Source organism: Euwallacea similis, chromosome 32 (genome assembly GCF_039881205.1).
Source record: "Euwallacea similis isolate ESF13 chromosome 32, ESF131.1, whole genome shotgun sequence".
NCBI lineage: Eukaryota > Metazoa > Arthropoda > Insecta > Coleoptera > Curculionidae > Euwallacea > Euwallacea similis.
Window position 1 is genome coordinate 162,882 of NC_089640.1, and position 25,598 is coordinate 188,479.

At 35.0% G+C, this 25,598-nt stretch overlaps 1 protein-coding gene across 3 annotated transcripts in view; it reads left to right on the forward strand.

The window, feature by feature from the left end:
• The first annotated feature begins 4,012 nt into the window (after positions 1 to 4,012).
• Positions 4,013 to 25,598, forward strand: part of LOC136418016 (netrin receptor UNC5B-like) — a 176,136-nt gene continuing 154,550 nt past the window's right edge. For 2 of the 3 annotated variants that reach the window (XM_066403907.1, XM_066403910.1), the window contains exon 1: positions 12,536 to 12,754. The gene's annotated coding sequence lies outside the window, so the exon portion shown is untranslated. Of the gene's footprint in view, positions 4,118 to 12,535; positions 12,755 to 25,598 lie in introns of those variants that run through there. The other variant, XM_066403908.1, reaches the window with a different exon arrangement.

Consider the following 25,598-nt stretch of genomic DNA (forward strand, 5'->3'; position numbering starts at 1 on the left):
TGTACAATTGAAATTCAAATCGTACCGATTCCGGTAATTATATCCGCACTTTAGTTATTGAATCTCCTGAGAATCCAACCCTGATCTTGCCAATACGTTACATCAATCTACACAGTGAACCAAAACTAAATAAACCCAAGACCGTTGTTACGATACCAACATGGTTAATTGAGTAATATCACGCACATAAATTGTAACAAAATCCTCCTCAAAGCGAGCTTTTGGGGCCCTGATCGAGTGATGGATAGTTGTTTAATCAGAAACACCTGGGATAACGCCTTAAATCTATAGGCAAATAACCCGAGTGGTGAGTAAGTGGCAATTTAATCCGGCTTTGATGTTATTCCAAAAACTTATAAATAATATGGTGAATTGAAACGGCCATGGCCATAGACTCGAGGACAAAGCCGCATCAGTAATTGCGGGCGGCCCCAATTTCGAGATATTTAAATCTCCCAAAACGGATACTCATCTTGTCATCAAGCGTTTCGGATCTGGATTGAAAAGCCGCAATCAGACAGTCTCTTGTGACGAATCCCTGTGGATCAAGCAACTTTTCCCTTTTGCAGGAATGCTTCGCCATCCATTACAGCTTTGGGTAAATGTAAAACGGGGAGATACTTAGGGGATGACGACAACAATTATGTGTTGCATCGTTAGGTATTGAGTGTGCTAGGAGATAATTTACCAAAGAAAAAGTAGGTGTTTAAAGCCCCCGATAGACCAACTTACTATTAAAATATTTACAGAGCAAGCTACCCGCACCCTGGAATAACAGTAAACAAGCGTTGTTTGAACACCTTTGATCTAGTTTGTCCACGGAAGGTTTTTATTTGGCTTGCTCGGTTTTATTGGGGCCATAATAAGCAAATTGATAACAAAGATGCCCTGTCGCATAAGCAAACGTAAACAGACCTATCTGAAGCACAAACTTTTATTGAGAATTAGAGCCAGAATTTGGCTTTACGATGAATTTCCGCAGATCTTGTCCAGAAAATGACTGCCTTTTGTCCGGTTCTTGCGGGGGCTGACGCATATCCGCCGATAAAGAAACTTCTATCTGGATATAATCCGCATCCCCAAGACTATTGTAGTGTAACGATGTGTAAAACAAATATAAGGGATTTGATGATACGGGGCAGATAATGACTGATGTTGGAAAGTTGAGTAAGACCGACATCAGTCGATCGCATGCAAGGGTGGATGTCAATGAGAACATCAAATATTTAAATGAGAGAACTCTTTGGGGATTCTCAATTTAGTTCGCGTTTGTCAGCGAATTGCCAGATCAACTAGTACCTTTTTAGAGGAATAAATACGTGTAATAGCACCTGCAGATTCACACAAACCTCAAGTACCCCTTTGATATCCAGCAGTGAGAGTTAAAATTAATGAAGATTTTTTCGAGAAATTCCGATTAAATAAATCTATTTCCGCTTGGGAGGAAATTTCTCAATAAGAATCTTTATTCTTCAAATATTTTTATCAATCCGGCAACCTTGTTGACTCAGGTCCCTGCGAGATGTCTATCAACGTGGATTGTGCAACTTCTAAAACAAAAGATAAATGAGACGTTGCCATATCTATTTATTCAATTCTGAGTTCATTTTTTTTAAAGAATTAAAAAAGCCATTTAATGCAAGAATGCGTCATTAAGCAGCCTTTCCAAAAACGTTTCACTCTTGTTGTCTTGATCCTGAATGTGTGACAAAACTTAAAATCGATAACGATTATCTTGCACACATTTGGAGAGATTATCTGGGATATACCTACTGGATTTAAAATTGCTTTTCGTGGTTCTATAACCGATGCAGTTTTATGACAACGCCTCGTACGCGCCTGTCTCTCGCAGAAAGGAAAATATTCCTGAAACGTGCTTCTTACTAATGGGTATACTTACGTTTAAATTCGAATGAAATCTCATTGGGCTTTTAAAAAATTCGTTCTCAGTACGTTGAAATATTCTGCGCGATTTTCAACTACACTTGGCAACACTGATATGCTAAATAAGAATTCCACTCTGTCAAAGTTTGACAAAAGAAAAACATTTGCCAAATACACTGTTGCCATATTGTTTTTTTTCATGGAATGTGTTGAAATTAAAACCTGGTATTCAGGAAATTTTTCAGAGTTTAAGATTAAAATGAAATCCGTTAATTTCTGATGGTTGATTTGAAATTATGTCACATCGAGCACTCCCCTAAACAATACCTCTACTGCAATCGCCCAAACAAAGAAGAGACTTCCGTCTGATCGGCTTTAACTTAGGGCTTATAAAAGAGAGCTTTGTTTCTAACCCATGCATAATTCAATGTCGGATGCAAATTAGGACCAAAAAGCCCCGTGTCTCGTATAAGTATATATCCCTGAAATATGGCAATCTAGATTATCATCTAATAATCCAATTTAATGCTGTTGAAAAACTGGCTAAAGAACCCGGTTCTATTAATCTGTGTTGAACGTGAGATGTAAAATATTTATCTCCTGCCACTGCTAAATTGCCATTTATGAGGCGGTGATGAGGTAAGCTCCTATTTGTGAAAGTTCAATGGAACAATTATTAACTTTTTCATTAAACACATGCGCCCATTAAAAATTTATTTATTAACATTCCTATTCACGTAATTGCGCGTTGCCTAACTGTAGTTAACATCCACTGTTTTTATACTATAAAATATAAATCAAAAGTCTCGCGGCAGCCATTAACATAATACCGAATAAAGCTAGACAAGTCACCGTGTCATCTGTCAAATTATCATTGTTGTCTTCGATTTTATTGGCCCCATTATATTCAAATAGTAAATTTCCAGACAGTGGCGTGATCCCACTCGCACGAAAGGGTTGGGCCCAGTTTAAATAAATATACCAGGACCGTGGATTAGTCCTGCCGTATTAGGCAGATGTCAATTCCTACGTAAGTTATTTATGTCCCCGTGTATACAGTGTTCGGGTGAAACCCAAAGCCGGTCGGTCAATGTTTTGTGTTCCATTTAGGTGAATGGGGCTGGATTATCTAAACAGGGCAATCTATCAAGTAGTTGTCAATTCAGACCGCCGTGTAACGCACGTTTTGATTCAATTTACTCATAAGGAAATCCTCGGAAAGCATGATGAACGACGTACCTATAGACACTTTAAAGCGTGTTGACTCTACAATTTTAGTTTGAGATTTTTAGCCTTTGGGCAGAAGCAGGCGCAATGAATATTAATTAAATGATAAAATTGCAAAATAGAAATTTGCAGGCAAGTCTGCTCTGCGGTCATTCCACTGGTTGCACTTAATTATTACAGAAGAAAGAACTGCAGAAAATGAAATTTTTAATAAGTTGTTTTAAACAACCAACAAGAGCTTGAGTATGCTGATCAAATTATTTGGAGTCTTTTTACTAACGGGCCTGAGACGTCAGTGCTAAAGTTCAAGCAATTTCACCGATTCCGGTTTCTGAAGCTTTCAACGCAACGCAAAATGAGCTAATTCAGAAGATCAGTCGGGTTGACGGGAAATCTTGAAAAAGAAATAGCAAATCGCGATTTTAAGAAAGAGACAGACGGAATTGGAGGAAATTGCGAACAACCCCTGGTGAAGAGCGGAGTTGAGGAGGATGCCCAGTCGAAACACTAAAGTGTGCCTTAGACAATTTTTGCTATGATTTCTAGCATTTTTAATTGATACAAATTGAAATTTTGCCAACGTTTCATTGGCGTGAAAAGTCCTTGACCAGAAAATAGAATCCTTGAATACATATTTACTATTGGGAGGTTTAAGCGATTAAGATGACTTATTAACCGCATTCGATTATGCTAATCAAAGTCTCCCGTCAAAGACCCAATTACGTCTCAGTAGCTAAAATACCAGTTTCTTAATCAATTTGTTGATCTTTGTAATTTATTCGTAAAACTGAATTTTCCTTTTTTTTTAGGAAATTTATGCAGAAAATCGCAAAAGGGCTCGAAGCACGCACGCACTGCTGAACCCAATAGGATCGAAGGTGGAACGGCCCCTGTACAATCAACCGACTAATACTGCCATGTTTCACGAATATAACCGTCGAAATGTGACTGCTAAAAAACACTCATTAGAATATTTTAAGAGAAGACACGCGGAAAAGCATGAAAGGTAAGGATTCATTGTTGCTTTATCACTAGGGAAATCGCACTATTCCGTGAACAAAACGTCTTGGAAAAATCCATACAAAAAGAGTAAAGCACAAGTAACAAAATAACCCCGTGGAAGAGACCTTGCGAGGGAAATATATGAACCTTGAACTAGCGCTGCAAATTCTCCTTGACACGTCTTGTCTCATGAAAAGTCGAACTGTTGCCTTTTGAATTTTTATGCATTTTTCCCACCAGAAAAGAACGTTTATCAATCGTCGACTATTTGCAGAAATAATCATTTATTTGCAACATAAAGATTAGGTTTTGAAATGTGAGTCAAAGTCAATATATGGAATAAATTAATATAACTTACGCATTTTTGGGCAGAGTGTTTCTAGGAGCACTTTCTGCAGGTGCGTGAGTGCCTTTCTCAAGTATTTCATTAGTGCCCCTTCTGTAACAAAATTTGAATAATAAATACTTTAATAATGCTTGATTTCGATTCAGCTTTCAGAACCATCAAAATTATGGTCAAGGATGTAAAAATTACAAAATGTACTTTTGCAAACAAACCTCCTTTGTGGCCATTTCATTGGTTGTGGTAAAAAGCAGGACTCGACATTGAACTACACTGTTTGCGTTAATGAGAAAAAAATTACAATAATTACCATTTTCAATAATGCATTCTTTAAGAAATTTGCAGCTGTATTCTGCGAGGATGGATAACTGCGTGTCCATAATAAACCGTAACTAACGCAATATTTAATTTTTAAAAATGGTTAATAGAGGTTCGAAATTGTTTAACTTCAAATATAACTGAAAAAAAGTCTGTTTCCGAACTCAAACTAACCTGAGCTGAAATGTGTGCGCTCGACTTTCAACTAAAGTAAAACTTTTATAAAAGAATTGTAACGCCTGTTTTCAATGAAACTGAAAACTGAATGAAAGTTGCAATAAGGTATCGAATCGAGCTTTCAAATAAATTGTTTTGTGCATTGGATGTTATGTCTGATTAGGGGTATTTTGCTAATACAAATAGGTGGTAAATTTACAGTATGCTTTTTGGTCCTTTGATACAAAATTGATATATGCATAGACTGGGACTGTTCCATTATTATATGAGGATTCAATCCATTTGAACCTTAACCGTTCTAAAAAGTTCTAAAAGATATTCCGACCATATCAGAACTGATACATAATACTCACAGAATTTTTCTCAACCATTGTGCCCTTGTAACGCTTTTTTTATTGACACCTAATCTCGATGCGAGATCTCGAAACGTCGACAGTTCCTGGAGTGCGTAATATCGTCGAGAGTTCCACTCGAAACTTTCGCAACCCCTTAGGGCGAATGCTTGACCTGATTTCACCCCGGCAGTTTTTTTTATATTTATCCCCCAAACGATTCACATCAGATATCGCACCTGGAATCTCTTAGCAGAACTCCTAGTGCAGCAGTGACATCCATTTTAACCCTCAGCTTCTCTAGAAGTTTCTGGATCGATCCACTTAAAAAACTAGGATAAACTGACGATTTATCCTCAGATATAAAAGTCATCCCGAAATGCGCAACACACGCCAGCAAAGATATGATTAGCCTGAAATTCCAAAACAGGGCCATTAATAATGAATTCAGGGGAGCTGTTAAATCATGGTTGAAGCTTCTTTCTCCTATCTTCTTATGTAGCAAGTCTCCAGACAAAACAGGGCCGGCTCCAGTGCTCGTTGCTTATTGTAGTTTTAAGAATAGTTTGTTAAAAGCTCTTATTAATGAGAAACTTCTTCCATCAAACGAATAGGAAACTTGAAAAAGACAAAAGGCTATTTGAAGATCGTTTATAAAGGAGAGCAATTTGTAACAGTCCTGGTCTGTGTGACAGGCAAAAAGCCATCCGTCAGTGGTCCTCCTGGCTTTTTACTGAAACTTTGGGACTGGAAAAGGAGATAAAATATGGCCATAGTAAAAATACAACATAATTTTTTCGAGTTCGCCTCACATAAATCATCAGACGTCCCTCTAATATATGACACCATAAAGAGCTCATGGCTTGAGGATTTTTATATGGAATGTTTCTAATTAAAAGAAGGGCTATTTGTCATCCTATTGTCTCAACTTTCCTGGGAGTTCGGTGATAAAAAGGCGTTTTTATGTATAGGGATTATGCTGCTGTTGTTGGGTATAAATGTAGAATAATTCTCTTAATAATAATTCAAAATGGCCGTAAAATACATCATTAAGTTACGAAACGCGACCCCATTAAAACGAAATCGGTTTCAGCCATAGTAACTTTTATATATTTTATAGCTGAAGGCACATTCGAGCTATCAGATCCGAGAGCAAATTGCCTTGTTCTATTGAATAAAATGATCTTTCTCTCGTGGAAATGCGAATAAAGTCTTTCTCACTATTTTTCAGTTTGTCTTTCAATTTTATTAGCATAAAGCCTTTTGCTTCAAAGCCTTAAATAATTGACTAACCTATCGACTTTTTGTATCTAACGCTGGAACAGCATAGCTCCGGGACGTGCACGATTCTATTAACAGTTCTGCGAGCTTTAAAAAAATTGTAACGAGAGCAACAACAATAAAATAATTTGAGTTTAAATGTTATCATTAAGTCCATCATTGGTTGGCCATTGTTAAACGAGTAATGGATGAATTTGGATCGTGATCTCAGAGGAAAGGTTAAATGTTGCTTCAAGTTGCACAATTTTTCCAGTAAGCTTAGAAGGATTTACAGTCAATTTACGGAAATGGTGATTAAAGGTAATGTTGAAGCCATTTTTTTTCACATAAACTCGTTTTAAGAGTTTCTGATGGGGATCTCGGATATTTGAACAATCACAGCAAATACGTTAAAAAAATGATGTATCTAAAAAAATATTAAAAAAAATAAAAAAGAAGAAATATATAAAAATGTAATAAATAAAAAATAATATAAAATATTTATAAAATGTATGAAAATATACCCCGAAATTTCTACAAAGTGGTTCTCTCCCAATTTTTTTAGTAATTTAAAAAATAAAAATTAGAAAATTTTATCTTATAATAAATGTTTATAATTTACTATTTTGTGATATATGCGAAAATTATCAACGACTTCCGGTCTAACTGGAAATGATCTTAATTTTACTATTTTAAATGTAAACTTCCAAATATTTTTACATATTCGAAAAAAGCATAAAATGTCCTTTTCAGTGATGTATCACAAGTTTATATTTGGATTCAATCGCCAAATAAGATCCTTCTTGGAAATATCTAAAGTATGCCATATTTACTTGTTCGTGTTTTAATGTGCAATAACATCGAATTTATATCAGTAGGATTTGTGTCCATTTTCTTTGTGAAACAAACAAAAATCTATTCTAGTATATTAATACAAACATGACACAATCAAAATTATGGTGCCAATTGGAAATTTCCAAAAAAGCGTCTTTCGCCGCTAATTTGATTCCAAATATCAATTTGTAGTACATCATTGTAGAGAAAATTTTATGTTCTTTCTGAATATGTAAAAATATCTGGAATTCCATATTTCAAATAGTAAAGTAGAAGTCACGTGCTATGAACATATTGCATAATATATGTATATATAAATAAAAACATTTATTTGAAAAAAGTGAAAAAATCCGTACACTTTGCAGAAACACGGGACATAGGGTATTTTATAGGAATTTAAGAAAAATTTTGTCTCTTATTCTAATAAGCTAGCCATGAGGTGTCTAAATGTAAAGAATCGCCCTGTAAATTTCAACAAAAGCTGCGCCAATTTGTAAATTCGAAAAATTAAATTCATTACAACTCTTGAAATCTAATAAAATCGCGGTAAATATTCAATGGTTTGTCAGACATCAATAACTCAAAAGGGAAAACATGGTTTCAATGGAGAATCAATTTATATCATCAATTAGTATCAAAAGTAAAATCTCTCTAAATTTTAGGAACGAGTTACGCCATTAGTCATTTTATTAATAAATCCAATAAATTCACTGTTAAATAGGAAGGTCAATTAGCAGGTGACAATAATTAATGGACCTCTTTGTTATCTCAAAAAAGCCGACGTTTCGACCATATATTTGTTCCCCTTCAGGGTTAAAACACATAAATTGAGCTATTAAAAGCTAAACAATACGATCGCAAAACGTACAAGAACAAAGGTAGGTAACAATTAATGTTTAAAATGTTTTGGATCTCATATAGATATTATACAATAATACTTCAATGTTAAAAATTATTGAAATTTTGTAACAAAATTATACCACGAGTGACTTCAATAAAATGCAAAAATTATTTGCCATCATCCTCTTAAGTTTTCGAATTGAACTGTGAATATTCAGTGACGTTTCAGGTGGAGATCTGAAGAGCAAAAGTATGTTCAAAATTAACCTAATATAATATAATAAAATATAAATTTACCTAAAAATAAGCATAAAAGAAATAATATTTGCTTTAGAGATGAGTTACGTCATTGAACTTTTTAGTGGACAAGCCCCCGGATTCATTTACTCATAATTTCACTGTAAAAATATAGAAAAGGATCGAAATAATTTTATCTGTTGATTTTTGTATTAAGAAGTATGCAAAATTACTACACTCGAAGTTGAGTGACATACTTAGTACCTAGTTAGGGTGAAAATGAAAATTTACAAATTAAAGTTCTAGTCACATTACAGATATCAGAAATCAATATCAAACCAACATCTAAACTAAAAAAAAACTGAAAACTAATAAAAAGAAAAAAAATTAAATTAACTCTGTAATGTATCACCAAGTTCGCAATAAAAAGTTCGGAATCGAAATTAAAAACTGCGGGTCTTCATTTAAAAAAAAAGGAGTTGATGGAGGTGACTATTAAAGAACGAAACGTGCGATCGTTAACCTGATAGCATAATGCGCAGAAAATTACTTTGATATAGTGTTAATTATCCTAAACTTAAACTATATTCAGTCGACACTATCTCCTTAAGTAACTAAGATTCCCACGGTTAGACTAAAAAAAGCTTTATTAATTAATATGTACCTGTATAAACGTATATTTTGCAAAAATTCCCCATGCTACAATGACACAACTAACACACCCTTTTGTTTATCATCTCTTTGGACAACAGTAGCACTGACCGGATGTGTCTCGCCACTCTGAATAAGAGCAGCAGGATTTTGTTTGTTGTCTTTTTCCAATCTCACGTAGTAAACAAAGGCAATTATATGATCAAAGACCTGTTGAAGTTGCATCCCTCAATGCATTTTAGTGGAAATGGCACAGTGGAATCAATTAAAAATTTCACGGAACAAAATAGCTTTTTGGATTACTTTCTCAATTACCATTATGTAAATCGATAATTTTATGAGTTATGAGAGTACATTGCCCAAAAAACAAGTTTATTAATTGGAAGCCGTTCAAAATTATCGCTTTACTACTTCGGGTTAACAATGTAGTAGGCGATAAGGCCCAGCCCCATTGTAAACAACGTTGTTATCGCTAAATTAATACTTTTTTCTGCCTCAGTGGTTGAAAAGAAATAATTTCATTGAACTATTGACTCTATTATCATCGTCGATAGTAACGATGATAAGTAGATTTATTACAACAGTCGATGTCCCGGTGGTCTTCTCGCGCGAAAAGAAGAATGTTTCCCCCGGCTCACGACGTTTAAAACTCGGTAATACATTATTCAAGTCTTTTCTATTAGCAGCTTGTCTTAATTAGGCCCCTTTGAGAGATGAAAAGCCCTGATACGAGAAGGATGTGTGATAGCATTAAGCCTCGTTTACGATAACCCGGCATATCCATCATCTCAGATGAATCTGCGTGACACTCGGAGCATTATTGTTAAGGGTTTAGAGGAAGAGTTTTCGTTGAAATTTAGTTCAATGCTAGATATAGGAAATATTGTGAATCGTTCTGGATTAAATAAGTAAGTGTTGTTTGCCCACTTTACATCACCAGTTACGAAAAAATAACTTTTCTTAACGACTTGTGAAAAGAAAAAAATATATTTTAAGGCGTTTTGAAAAGTGTCCCTTTTAATCTGAAAATTAGCAAGAACCATCTTCATTTCATGATAGACGATTAAATGGGGTTTTGTAACGGAAAACGAGATGTCTGTCACGTCCAGCATCAACAGCATTATTTCCCGACCCGAATCCCAATTTAATATAAATAATCCCTGCTCGTTTCCATCACGTTTGTTTCGTTGATGTTGTTGCAGAGTTCATATTGTATAACATGCGAGACACCAGTTCCGCCTGTCAAAAGTTGGAAGTGCATTGTGCCAACCGTCTGGATGTTCTGGAGAATATTGCATTATCCGAGCTATATTCGTCTTTATTATTTAACACCTCGATATGCCACTTGTACATTCGAGTGATGGGTTCTGGAAGGGAATTACTGTGAAGGGATTTTTGGGAATTCTTCCTTACATTAAAGAAAATATAATATTCCCAGAAAAAAATAGATCAAACGGCTATCTCTATTGGCATTTGAACCACAAGTGGTAGTTGTATTTCCATTAAAAAAATATTTTCTTTATATAATTAAAGTCAAAAAAGTAAGGAAAGGAATGATTATCCGGCGACCCAATGGTCCCACCCACATGTTAAAGTCAAAGCAATTTTTATGTGCAATCCTATATTCACGGGGGTTCCCCTAGACCACTAATGTTTATTTCTTCTATCGAAAATTCCATTATTTGTGACTTGACTTTAATCTAACCAAATAATTTTATGTGGAAAATTTTGATTATTTGTACATTTTCGTGTGTACATACGCAAAATGTTCCTCATCTTTTGTTATCACTGGGTCGGAATTCCTATCAAATTCTAAATTTAAAGGGAGGGTCTCTGCGTAAAATAAACCACCTATTGATTTTGGGATACCTTCAGTACATACAATGTGGAAATTTTGGATGGAACGGTACATATAACTAAGATGCCGAACATACATAATGCGGTCAAAATCCTCGGACACGTCAATTTTTATTTTTTCTTGCGATTTTTTTGATGGTAAATTCATGTATACAGGATAGTCCAAAAATCAGGTACGATCACCAACTTTGTTTTTTCAAACGAATACACTTATTTTTTTTATTTCATTTTTGAATTCTACCCAAAATTCTAAGTGTGTTTCATGTACCGTGTTATATAGCTAAACTCAACAGGTCTCGAAAAATTTACTATTTAATATATTAAAAACTAAAACTTTTGATTTCTTTTAACATTTCTTTGGTTCTGAAAAGGATCGATGTCCGAGGATTTCAGCTACATATGTTCAGCATCTTAGTTATATGAACTGTTCTATCCAAAACTTCCACACTATGTTGCCATGCGACATTTTGGGATTTTCAGTAATCGATAGCATTACACGCTCTTTTTGTTCGTTATAGCGTGTGCTGAGGCTTATTACCGATTTTTAAAATGCTCTGTAACTCATAAGATTTCTTAAAAAATGGTCCAAAAATTTTACGGTTTGGCTATATTCTTTCGGGGTAAACACTGCACACATGCGTCCTGCTTCAACTGCATTATTATGACTAAATTTTGATTATGACCACAGTTTTCTACCATTTGATATTACTAGGTGTTGAGCGAAAAATTGAAAACTAAATAATCTATTAAGACTTTAAAAGTTTGCTAAGTATGTATTATGTTCAATATTATTATATTAGGGTAATAATATATTACATTCAATATGTATTATATTATTATTATGACCCGAGGCTGTTTATGTTTCTATAATAATAATAATAATAATAATAGTAGTAATTAAAGTAAAAACATTAAATAACTTACTGAGTATAATGCTTTAATGAATTTCTAATAAAATGTTTTAAAATTGACCAAAAACTTTTCAGGGCCGTATTTAGGAAAAAATGTTGATGGTTAGTCTTGACAAACGAATCTGAAACTGTCGTGTTGAAGCGTCTGAAAAACTGCAATGGAAAACTGGTGCTAGTTTTCAGTTATTTCTTGTGATACCTTAGGAAAAAGCCAAATACAATTTTGTAGAGCTCTTTGCATCGTGAAATTATCCCCCCCCCCCCCTTCCCTTCCTTCCCATGAATGCGCAACTTTTCTCCCATTTAACTAAGTCTGCATCTATTACCCTTTGCGAGATCCCCATGCTGGACATCGTTATCTTGGACACACTCAGGGCCGTATTTTTTTTCTGCTGCACGAAAACTTGATTGGAGACGATTTTCCCTTGGAATAATAATCCTCACTACGATCCAGATTTATATCCCAACGTGAAATGATATTTGTAGCAAAACTCAGGGATTTTAAGTTTTTCCAGGAACGTCATGTAACTTTTTTCCATAAAAAATTAAAATACCAAAAAATCTCAAAAACAAGGAGGAACATACCAAGTACCGGATGAAACGCTAATCCATCCCTATCAGCGCAACCGCACGGATCGTGAACTTCTTTACGCTTTCGTGTGGCTTTGGCTTTAGTTTGCGTTAACGTTTCGACGTAGAGGTTGCGTCGTCCTGCCGCAGGGCTCGAGCTTAACGTGCTTTCCGACTCGCAGGATCAACAACAACATCGCAGTCGTGTGTGCTTTTCCTTTAGGATTTTTTTAGAAAATTTCAGTTTTTTGTGTGCGTGGATTTTGTGGTTTTTATTTTGGATTTTTCTGTTGGATTATCGAATTTTGATGGTTAGTGTTTTGGGAAGAACTTGGTAAACTTCTGGGTGGGTCTGAGTACCCACTTTGAGGGTGAAGCCGTCAGAGCCCTGCTAACTTTACCAAGAGGATAATTTCCATGGAAATTGGCCTCGGCTTTGCTCCGATTTCATCTATTCGGTGGAAGCTATTTTATTAATAAAGTTATCAAAAGTTTGATATGTTGCTCCTTAGATTCACTCAACTTTAGATAGCTTCCACAAGAAAAGCTGATGTAAATGAAAAGCATTGGGCAAATATTTGTTCCCCATGGAACTATCTTCCAGTTAAAGTTGCCAGATTGGCACTTAGCCTATTTTTTACAGCTAATTCAATTAAAATCATACATAAAAGAAAAAACTGCAATATTCAAACAATCAATTTTTTTTAAGTTCATTGCTCGGTAATTCAACCCCGATTGTTAGGCTTGAAATTTGAATTTCCATGCCATGATTGATGCGGTTTAAAGTTGGTCTATGTGGTCTGGTCCACTTCCCACCGATAAAGTTAAATTACCATGTAGTCTAGGGTAATTATTGATGGCTGAAGATTCCGGTCTCTTTTTAATGGTAATTAATATTTGAATAGAAAATTATCCATTGTTAGTTGAAGAGCATTGAATTGTGAAGTTTATGCTTCCCAATTGTCACGAATTTTAATGAAAAATGGAGAAATATTATGTTTCTGAGATCTTCTCGTTGTTTTGGAAAGGAATAGATTTGAGGGCTATGGGATTTGCTGGATATAACCGTAGAAAGTTTGCGTTCGTAGTCTGCTTGAAGCTAATTTGGTTCTAATTAGGGTTCTGATTAGACAAAGTTCAAAGTTTTTAAGGAAATGGATCAAAAAAGTGTTGAAGGAAATAGGTGCGTGGGAAAATTTAATTTTTATCATTTTCAATTGATTTAAGTTCGAACTTGTTTTGTAATTCAAAACTCTCTTTGGAAAAATCCTCTTATCTCTATTTTTCAATCCACCCCCAATTTGGTCCTCATAAAACCCTGTTATTTTTCTCAAATGTGAACAAGAATACCAAAATTCTTTATTTCATGTCTAGAAAAACTTTAAAAGCTTGAAATTATGCGTGATGACTAATAACGATTAATAAATTCAAGTGTGGCATATTTTTGCCAATTAAAAAAACACTTCATTATATTCCTTCTATTCTAATAATTAATTTATTACAAATGCTTTGTACTTGCAATTTGCATTAATTTATACTCGAATTAATGCCAATATTTATAGTAAAGCTTATATGAGCAAATACTTCTTGCAACTTGACTTGCGAACAAATACTAATATGGTTTGCAGTAGGTGGATACAGGTTCATGACTGTTAACTTGACTGTTAGGTAGGGATTAATATGGAGTATTTGATATGTTCGTAGCTTTACTGTTCTGATAAGATATTCCCTTAATGTCATTATGTCTTTAAGTATTTGAATTGGGCCTTAATGTTAAATGCATGACTGGAGTCAATTAGAAAGTATCAGGAAAGTGTCTTTAAATTTAGTTTCAAATTTATGGGAGTTTTATGGGTTTTCTTTAGCCAGTCTTCTTAAGTAATATAATCACAGATGCAACGAAAACGCACATTTGTACCAAAATTAAGATTACTTTCATACAAAAATTGTTTTGAATTTCTCTCAAGGGTTTAAAAGCAAAAAAAGTTTTCAAATTCAATGAATTGCAGGTATTACAGTCAAATTATATAGCGGAAAAGCGTTAAGCAAAAGAAATAAACGATTCTTGTAGTCCAAAAACATATTTTTAAATTTAATTTAGACATTCCACAGCACCATGAATTTTACACACACTAATTTCCGAGATATTGACTCAGGAAATCTGAAAATTAATCTCATTTTCGATTTTTTAAAGCGCTGCGTTTATGATTTATTCAATTAATATAGATCTTGAATCGACTCTAGATATTTCACTTAAGTTCTTGATGGCTTGGAAATGCTTTCCAAAATTGTTGGCAATTTTTTTAACAGGCGAGTTAAGAATTTTTTGACAAACCATGGGGTGTCAAGTCAGGTGCAATTTAGTTTTTAGCCTTCCAAGGCCACGAGCAATGCTACGTTCTCTTTTCTAAGACGTTTCACGGTGTCGACAATTTGCAGCAAAATGGTCTCATATGTATCTCTCTTCGCTGATTCCGGTTATATCTGAGATATAGGAATAAAAAAGTGAAGTTTCGAAACTGCGCAATCGATTTACTGCAGATGGTTAGTTCGGGTTCTTCAGGGCCCGGTTCTGGAAGCCTTGCTATTCATTCTGTTTTTGGAACGACCTGGCAGATTGGGATACGATTGCTGACTTTATTTGTTGATTATGTCACAATCTTGTGAAGTTCAATCGCTTACACTTTTAAGATAGATTTTTAATCATGTAGGATTAGGATCTGGATTGACACAAATCGAATGGTCGTGAATGTGAAAAAACTTGCGTGATGAGGTTTAAGTGTTTGGTTTTGAGATTGATTACGTTATGTTGAATAGCGAAAAAATTAATGCTCCCACGGAGGCGAAATTCTTGAGACTCCGCATAGGTAGTAGATTAAGGTTTGATGGTCGTATTAAGTCTCTCAAACCCAGATGAGCTTCTACTGACCGCAGCGAACTGCATATTCTTAACTAGCTATCAGTTTGACATTTCGATTCTGAGACGCGATTACGTCGGATTCATTAATACCCATATGGATTATGGTATTTGATCCTGGGGCGATTGTTCTGCTCAACAACAAACATAAAGACAAATAGCTGCCTCTGTATTTGTAATGCAAGAGAGGACAATTCGCTATATGTTTAAATCAGACATACGGGAGACTTGTACGCCATTATTTGTGGTGCATAGACCACCGCGTAAACTGAAATATTAATTGGCATTTTTCTCCTTGAATTAGACTGCTTCGTACCTAAAGAGTCGAAAAATAACATTCGTGGGGTCAGTTAAAGACCAACACTTTAACACCGGGACTTGAGCAAATCCTTGTCATGATTCAAGGCGAGTCTTGCATTACAATGTTCGCGTACCTTTGGCGCCATGAATGCTCATTTCGAACGTTTGACTCAACAGTGCTCGACATTTTTCAAGACAGTTAGTTAGAAATGGTGGACTTAGAAGTAGCTAAGTCAACTAAACGCTCCAAACGAAATCCCGACACGAATACTGACTTGTAAAGTATCAATCATTAACTCGCTGTTCGTCGTTCGCATTCGTTTATCGGCATGGACTAGATTTAAGGTGCTTATTCATCCAACGAACGAACTTAGAACACTGAAGGTTGTTTGAAACTCGTTCGGTTACAATTTACTGTTCATTTTTTAAAGCAAACCCAAAACGAATTGTTTTTGAAATTCGCTGATCGCTCACCAACACAAACAAAATTCTTATTCGATTTGCCTTCACTTAATTGTAGCCATTGAGCGAATTCAACTTTGTTGTTCGGCGTTCGATGTTCGTTCGTGCAGTGAATACGTATCTTTATGTTACAGCGTTCAGTTACAAGCCAGACGCGGGCTTTATCTAAATATGGTTTCCTTGCCGATCCCGACATCTACCTTGACTAGATCGTCTGCCTCGTATGGACGTTAGACAATTTTAAACAGTGTTTTTTTAATTTTTTTCAATCGCCTCTGTATTCAGATTTGAACCGTCAATTAAAATTTCACCATTTTGAATATTCAGTACCTTTTTAGGTATAAAAGTGTAGCTTCCAGTAACGTCTTAAAATACCTAGGAATCATCTTCAATATCGTTCTACATTGTATTAGTGACACCCGTAAATTCTGAGTTAGATATCTCATTGAAATTTAAACATTTCGAAGTCTTCAGCAGGCTTCAAATTGAAGACTCTAGTGGCGTCGCCAAACGCATTTTTAAGGACACTCCTTCGGCCTGATTTTTATATCAAATCGAAATTTGAGAATTTTGAATTTTTCAGTGATTCACTTCACATTAAAGTCTTTAATGTAGAACCAAAACGTAATAGGTCTAAAAATTCTCTAAAGCTCACAAAATATTTTCATTATTTACCCAAATTTCATGTCCTTTTAAGGACGTCCCTGCGTTTTCATTCATTTAGGGTGGTAACCATTAATGGAATAACAAATTACTAAATTTTTTAGATACAAAACTTTCACCTGTTAAATTTGGAGAATTTGTGAGAGTTTTAAGAAACTAGGCAAGTAAGCCACTGATTTTCAGAATGATTGAAAGATCATAATTTCAAGTTGCTAAATCGCTTTCAACAAAATCAGTGACCTATCGATACGAAATATGTGTAACACGAGTAGAATGTGTATTGTAACTAAATTTTGTAAATTTAGGCGTACTCTGTGGAATCCAGTACGTCACTGGTTTGCATTGAAGGCTGTAAAAGCCTTCTATAATTATAGAAAGGTGCAGGCGAAACCAATGAAAGCAGAGGCGTACGTAACACAATATTCAGGTAAGAACCAGCAACAACAAAAAAATGTGAACGGAATCGCTCCATTAATTGAATTTTGAATCTTAGATGGAATTCGCGAATCTTTAGATTCAACTTAATTGAAGTCGTTTAAATTTTAATTGCTGGGATCATTAATCGCTTATTAATATACATATTAATTAAACAGTTTTCATTATTCCATTTATAGCGCGTCGCTCTGCTGACTCCACATTTGCCCTTTCATCCGAGATTGAAAGTTCCTAATTTCAAAAACCACAATCTCAATACTGACCGCGTTAATTTTAGAGTTTACTGAGCTTGTTAGTGCAAGTTTTGACTTAAATTTGAGTAAAAAAACTAGAAATTTCGTAATGAAAAGAGAACCGATTGAAAAATGGGTCTACTGGTCAGTCCTTTATCGTCCGAACTAACCCAAGTGCGTGATTACTTTGTTTATTCGTGTTACTGGGGCGGGAATTTTAGATATGAAAAGACCCTGGAGCAGCAATTTATTTTGAAGCTTAGCAATGTAAAACATATTTCTCAGGGGAGTATTCATGCAATAAAACAATAGTGGTGTTTCCACTATTTCGAAAATTAAGTTTGAAAGTTAGTAGACAGCCAATTAGAGTGTCGCGCCTGCAAATTCACATCAAACGGCTGGAGTTTAAGGCAATTTGAATTTTATACTCGACACGAATTTATTGCAAATTAAATTAACAAACTCGTTTACGGTACCTCTCAGTATTGTTTTGGCTCTAAACGGTCGCGTTTCGATGCAAAACCCACTTTCAGAACTTCCGCAGTTTTAATGCGGACGTGCTGTTGTTTTCGAAAGTTTATATCGAAAGTTGGGCTGCATATAATGTGTTTGCTCCATCGTTAATTCAATTATTCACACTTCAAATTATTATTATTGGCTTTTCGATGAATAATGAAAACGAACAGCAAAGACGGAAATTGTGAGGTGGCTTTGCAGCAACGCGATCTGATATAATCAGTAAATGTGGCACAAAAGAGGCTGTTTGACCTAACTTAACCTCTAATTGTTGCTAATAGACCGAGAATGTCTTGTTTGCTTTTAACCTTCTTGTTCAAGCTCTGATGACTTATTTAGATTAGCTGCCAATAGTGACGTATTGGACAAGAATAGATTAATCTAAGTTAATGAATATGCCATGCAAACATTCGTGTATTACGAGCTCCTTTTTATTAGTTTGGTAAGTTTCAAAAACACATTATGAGAAAATCATCTATCCAAGAAGTTTTGTAATTTCCAAGAAATGGGGCTGATTCATAATGGGATAAGCAATCCCGAAGTGAAAAATGCGATTATGCTAACACACTGATCTCGTTATTTTTAAATTTCTCTCGGTTGTGTCACTTTTTTCCACCTCAAAACGAAATTAATACTTCTGATGGTTTGAGAAACTTAAATTGCTTTTGTCTTCACATTGGAAGCCAATTTTTCTGGCCCTCGTGGCTTTTAATTGACATTATCTTAATTAGTAAGCAACAGAGCAGCTGTCCGGCACATTCTCTCTTCTTGGACCGAACAACTCCTTCCGCGCAATAGAATGAAATGTAAATTGAACTCCCAGGGGATTAAGCTAATCCCACTTAATTAAAACATTTCAACTCTGAAGGCAATTTTTAGTAATTATTTTGTCATCTCGGGGATTTAGTTCAACAACGTCTAATTGCCTTTATTAGATTTAATTGAATTAAAAATTCAATTAGCCAATTGAAATGTAATTTTTTTATTGTCAGTTCCTGTTTTAGTCAAACGGCCGTTCGTGGGCCAATAGAAAATGATTTTTAGGACTTAGATCGCGTACTGACTGACCGCCTGGACGAATTTTCCATGGTTTTTTGTTTTAATTTGGACAGAAATGGGAATATTATTAAAGTTTCTTCGGATTATAGTTCAAGTTCCTAATCAAAAATTGTTAATACTCGCTATAAACTTGCTGTCACGTTTTTTCTGTTTTCAAGTCAGTAAATTGTTTATTTTGAGGGAAAATTGAAGAAATTAGAGAAATCAAAGAATTACATGTAACGAAAGTTCAGTGTTGTTTCGTGAATTTTTCTACGCTTCAAAAAGTGCTCTGTAATAGAATTAAAAATTGTCAACACCAACTACTTACTATATTATAAACTTATAATAGCTCTATTTTTACTCATTAATTTGAGTATTTTTAAGTACAAGTAAAGACGCTAATATAGTTTTATACTATAGCTACTGTTTACAGTAGGAATAGCGATTAACCCATTCATAACACGCATATAACACAATAGTTGGTTTTTTATTTAATTAACAAATTGTCAAAACGGTTATTGTTCAAGTTATCGGTCCGTAACTCAGCAACTGTATCATTTTATGCTCATTATTCGCCCTCATTTATCCTCAAAATGTCTTACGAAAACAATGAAATTCAATATCGTGTGTGTAGTTCTCAGCCTTGGCCTGTTTGAAACGCTCTACGATCGGATAGAATTTCTTTCTATCTCAAAAAATGCATTATGAGAAGACTGTCTTTTTTCAGGATTTTGATTGAAATGTTTCGGGCCCAATGTCGCAGTTATTATTATAATACTTTGGATAGAGCATTCCAACCATCACATTTTTCAATGACCAACTTGTGGCCGAACCGAGGCTTTAATATCAGACTTGGTGCTAGTACCCACTAAAAAAATTCATCTCCTATCAAAGAGCTTCTGGCAAAAATTTGAAAATATTAAGTTGTATTTTATGGCTCCAGAATCCATTTTGAACGGGATTTTGAGTGAAACCATCAGCAAGAGAGAACGCTTGTTGAAAATATCTTTTGATCACAGTTAATTTATGGGAAAATCTCAATATCTGGCAATCTGCGCTCCCAGGCCAAATCTCTGATCATTTTGCCAGGATTGAGCCGTATTCTGTAAGCCGGCATTTGAAGGAGGATTTGTCTCCATTGTTGGTGTTTTTGTTTGTACAGTTTTGACCATTTCTGCTGCTCAGTTGACTGTTAACAAAACCATATCGTCCGTCTAAATAACGTTCCTAGAATGTTGCACTGACGCTTATGGCGTAATATAAACAGATTAATTCGTTATTAGACGCATTCGATTAGCCTTATAAGGCGGTTAACGTTAGGTTCCTCTAACCATAAATAGAAACGTGATTTCCGTACTCGACTGTAAACTGTCGATGGGCATTATTTTTTATATCTATTGATCAAGTCAGTCAAGGGCAAATTGTTTAGCAAACAATGCATATTATAAGTAAATACTAATTAACACTGAGAAGGTGTATGCACACAAAAACACCTGAAATTTCAATGTAATGATGTTTTTTATGGTCAAGCTTATCGCATTGGAAGGCTTGACACAATTGGCTTCTTCTCGCTACAAGTGGAAAGTTAATTGTTTTCCAATGCGTTCGCTACAACCGATTATTTTTCTTCGCGGCCCATTTTAGCTGAAAAAGCATTAAAATGCTTTCACATCCCATGCCTAACAGCTTAATCGGGATGTTAGCGGTTTTTGATTAATCGCTAAACAGTCACAATGCGGTCCAATTGAGATTCTATCGTGTAAATAACAAATCATGTTGTTGGGTTGTTGCATCATATCACCGACGAAAGAATTACAATAATCATTTCGGTCATGAAAGTAGACATTTTTACAGCAATTTATCGCGCTTATGAAGTTGAAATTTAAATTTAATTGAACGAAAGCATAAGTTAACGATTCATAAAGTGCAATAACCAACCGGTCTTGAATACTAATTTGAAGCATCCTCTGTTTGTCCCGTCTCTGATGGTCTTCTAGGGCCTTGTTTGTTAATAAACACACTCAACTGCTTTGGGTTGGGTGTTGTTCAATTTTGATGACTTTTCACCTTGGGGATGGGTTAATGGGTGCCTTGTATTCGAACGATGTGGAGAGGTAGGTAGCCATTGCGCTTTTGAGAGGCAAGATTCAGCTCATTATGGAAAGATTCAAAGAATTCCAAACACATGTATTTCAAAATGCTAATGGAGCTCATATTGGCAGAGCGATTTCACGTTTTTCTATAAGTAAAAATACACATTTGCGATTATTAAATATCTTAATGGAAACCTTCAATTTCCCAATTATTCCTTAATTGACGAAAATATTCTCCTCATTTTATCAAGTTGTAGCTTTACAACGCATATTTTGAGGCAAACAGTGTTATCAATGGATCCGCCTTAAAAAATGTTAAGCCCTCGTAAGCCTGTTAAGGAATTAGGGCTAAGTCTCATGTAAAATTGAGCCATGTGACCGCTAATTCCGTTGTATTCATTATTAATTTATTACACGACAGATGCGTTTCTGAGCATTGAGGATTTGTGCTGAATTTATATAGTTATTATACGCGGTTATTGGGTTGAGGGGATATTAAGGAAATAAGTGGGCTATTTGAAATAAATTTACATGTTAATTAATTTTGGGGTCTAATGAATATAAAAATGTTACGAAAAATCTTTCCGTTAATTCGAATTTGAGTTAGGGACATCGTCCAACTCGCTAAGTTTAAGTCAAAAATTTAGTCTCGCATAAAAACCATTTCTTTCATCGTTAAAGAATTTTTTGGTTTTTTATTTAAATTTACATCGAAATTTATAATGAAAAGTAAAAGGATGCGAGGACATTTTCAGCTGAAGACGCTTGTCAATAGTATCGAGTGTTAATTTAGCGGTACGAGGTTGTTTTGAGGGGCGATTTTACCGTAACAGGCGCAAATCACAATGCTAGATAGCTAAAATACGGATAGGTAAACCTGTTCTTGGTAGAAACACAACAATGGAATTGGGCAATTCGAAATTTTCTATGGTTCAATTCATAATGCATTCATTTTTAAAGCCATTTTTAAAGCTTGGCGTTTTTTTATTACGTTTCCCAGCAATTAAAAAAATGAACTATAAACATTTTTAAATTTAATGATATATTCAGTCACCCCTGCCAGAGTGGACCCAGTGCGACTTGTCCTGAGCCACTTTTTGACAACCTATGATTTCCAATCGAAAGCAGTTATGATTTAAAATTCGATTTTTTTCATTTTGTTGACAATTCGAGTCATGATTTAGGTCTGCCAAAAATATGATTCAGATTTGAAACCTCCTTTTTCCTTTGGAACATGAAACTTTATGTCCATAGGGGTAAAAGAAGAAGATCTACTGATTACAAGAAGTAAATCTTTTTATTCTTTGAATAGCAAACGATTAACGAATAGCAAATGATTCAAATATCGGTGGAAAGCGGTTCTTGTTTTCTTATAACGTGTGGTAACATGTTAGGTTAGATAGACGCAGATAGCTTTCGGCGGCCATATTACCGCACCCAGTGCGCTCTTTTTGGATGTTTGAATTCGCCATAAATTTACAATCCAAAGCCACAGTACGATTTCATTGGATACGATGTAGTTGACCAACATTTAACCGTGTGCACTCATAATCGGCAGTGTGGAATCGATTTGGATCGAGTTAAAACCTGTTAACTGTAGCAGTACTATTTTGCCGAATTGGATTGTTTGAATCGCGTGTGCCCGTTTACGATAGTTTCGTACAACCAAAACGCTACATTATTTTCAACCAGGTGCGGTAAACCATTACAGCACTGCAATTTATTACCGATTTAATCTGTCATTCATTTAGGCCAATGATCTGGATATTCATCGTAATTTTGTTAATATATTGATATGTGAATATTAATTTCTTCGTTAAACCAGTACTCTCGATTTTTACATTTATTTCGTTTTTGAATTTGAACTGAATACTGCAGCTTTTGGTAACAAGTGTTCATCGTCCGACTCTTCTCTTTAATAAAAACTTTTTGGATCGGAAGTGGACGCTACACAGTTGTAATTTGACCAACATTGTTGAATCGAATTGGACTAGAGTTAAAGCTTGTTCACTGCAACAGCAGAATAGTTTTTTCGAATTGCACCGTTTGTGTTTGGCCATATATTACAGAATCCTACAACTGAACAAGTTTTGTGGTCGGACACTTTTGCTTAATGAAATCTTTTTTGATAGAGACCGAGAACTCCAGAGTTGTAACAAATTTACATAATGGTGGAGAGGTCGAACGCGGAACAAACTTCATTGTTCGCCGTTCGGTCGCTCCGTGAATACGCACCTAAAATACATCGCAGCGTACGACTCGTATCAACTTCGAAGCCATCTAGAATCCCTTTAAATAGAATCTACCATAATACTATTAAAATTAAATGTGCTTAGAAGTTTGTGGGCGAGTTCTATTAAGTAATACTATTTTTACGTTATACAAAAAAAGCATAAACGTTATATTTCATGCTCTGCTTGCACATCAAGATTGCCCTAGCATTTACCGCAAACGGAGCAACTTACGTTTCTCCGTACGCTCACGTCATACGTAAACGCAGAACGTCACATGCGAACGCAAACGGTCGTAATTTCATGTTCAATTTTTAAAACGAACTATCTCCATGTTTTAAGTTTACACCCATTGCAATTTACCAAAGTCGAGATCGCTGTAAAAAATTGGATATTTCGATAGAGTTCAAGAAGAACAATTTGGGACAATGAATTTGTACCTTCTACGTTTGATCCACAAAGGCACAACGAGTCTAGTCAATGGCGAACGGTAACGAAGACGAATAGAACACAAAATTCTCATTCGATTCCCCTTCGCTTAATTCTACTCATTGAACGAATTCAAATGCATCGTTCTGAATTCTATGCTCTTTTGGTGTTAGTTTGATCAATGAACACGCTTCTTTTGAAGAACGTGTGAACATCGCGAAATCCGTTGAAACTGAACGGATTTTCTTGATATAGCTCGCAGAGTTAACGGTAGCGAAAGCGAATCAAACATAAAATTCTCATTCAATTTCTTTTAATCATACTTTTGCACGAATTCAAATTCGTTGTGCAGGGTTTGATGTTTGTTCAGCATTAACTCGCTTCGTGGATACGCACTTTTTGCCGAATACTGATTATTCGCTTTTCCAGACTCGTTGAATCTCACATGTGTGGATCGGGTCCATGATGTGACAAATCATGGTGACGTTATTTGCTTCGATTTTGCCCCCATAGATTAGTTCGAGTCTCATTTGCCAAAAAGAGGAGACAGAATCGTAAAAAGAGTGGCAAAATTTAGCAGAGTTAACAGTTGTGCAACTGTTTAAAGTTCTGATCAAAAATGACGTATTCATTTCAGTAAAAATCCCAATAGTTGCACAACCGTTGATTCGGTTCAACGTGAATGCTACATCCAGTCTTTCTAAATTAGCACATTCAGTATACTATTAAAATATCAGTTTTAATGTAATGCATCCTTATTTTATTGTCCTTACTTTATCCCACGGTAGGAAGCTCAGTAAGGAATATATTGTTTTCATATTTTTGTTCTTTTACCAAGGATATTAACTCACTTGTTATTAAGAAACTTAGAAATTGTTTCTTCGTGGTATTTGATGGGCTGACATAGAAATATAAAATATTTTCAGTTAATTTTTTTTCTAAATTGGCTATAAAAAATAAGAAGGTATAGGAAAATTATCAAATTATGTGCGAGTCGAGTGTCGAGGGCAGATTTTGGAGTGTGGGGTTGTTCTTAAGGGTGCTTTTGCCTGTTGAAAGTAGGTCTAAGGCAAAATTCTGCTCAGCTGTCTGTGAAATTATTCATTTCAAAAATTACTCGGCCTAGGGCTTATCAAATACAATTTTTACTATATAGGGCATTTCGATTTCGACCCTCATTATTAAAATTTGTGAAACTAAAAAAAAATACGAAGAAGTTTAAATTAGGACAAAATTGCGCAATTTAGCGCTTAATCAAATGCCCTTTTCAAAATTTAAATTTTCTGAGTACTTCCAAAGATATCCGAAAAAAATTAAAAATTAGAGACTTCGTTTTTATTTTTTAGCGTTATTTGATAAGGAACCCTAAAAGCTGCTAGCAAATTTTCATTGCCATTTTTTCGGTTACACGATGACGTTTCCAGATTTGCCATCCGACTATTTTTCTGCCGAAAAATCCAATGTAGCGTCCAGAAGAAAAAATAAAGTTGATGATGATAGCCGAAAGACGAAACGTCGAATAGCAAATCTGAAAACGTTATTGCATACCTGAGAAAAAGTAGTAATGAAAATGTACCTCCGGTTTTGAACTTCTTTGTCAAATAAAGCTAAAAATAAATAAAAACGAAACCTTCAATTTTTGTTTTTTTTGGATGTCTTCGAAGGTACTCGGGAAATTAAAATTTTGAAAATGGCATTTGGCCAAGTGCTAAATTACGCAATTTTGCACCAATTTAAACTTCTTCGTTTTTTCTCTAGTTTCCGAGATACCAATGATGAGGGTCGAATTTGAAATGCCCTGTATAGTGGATTGGAGAAGTTACAGACCACAAAAA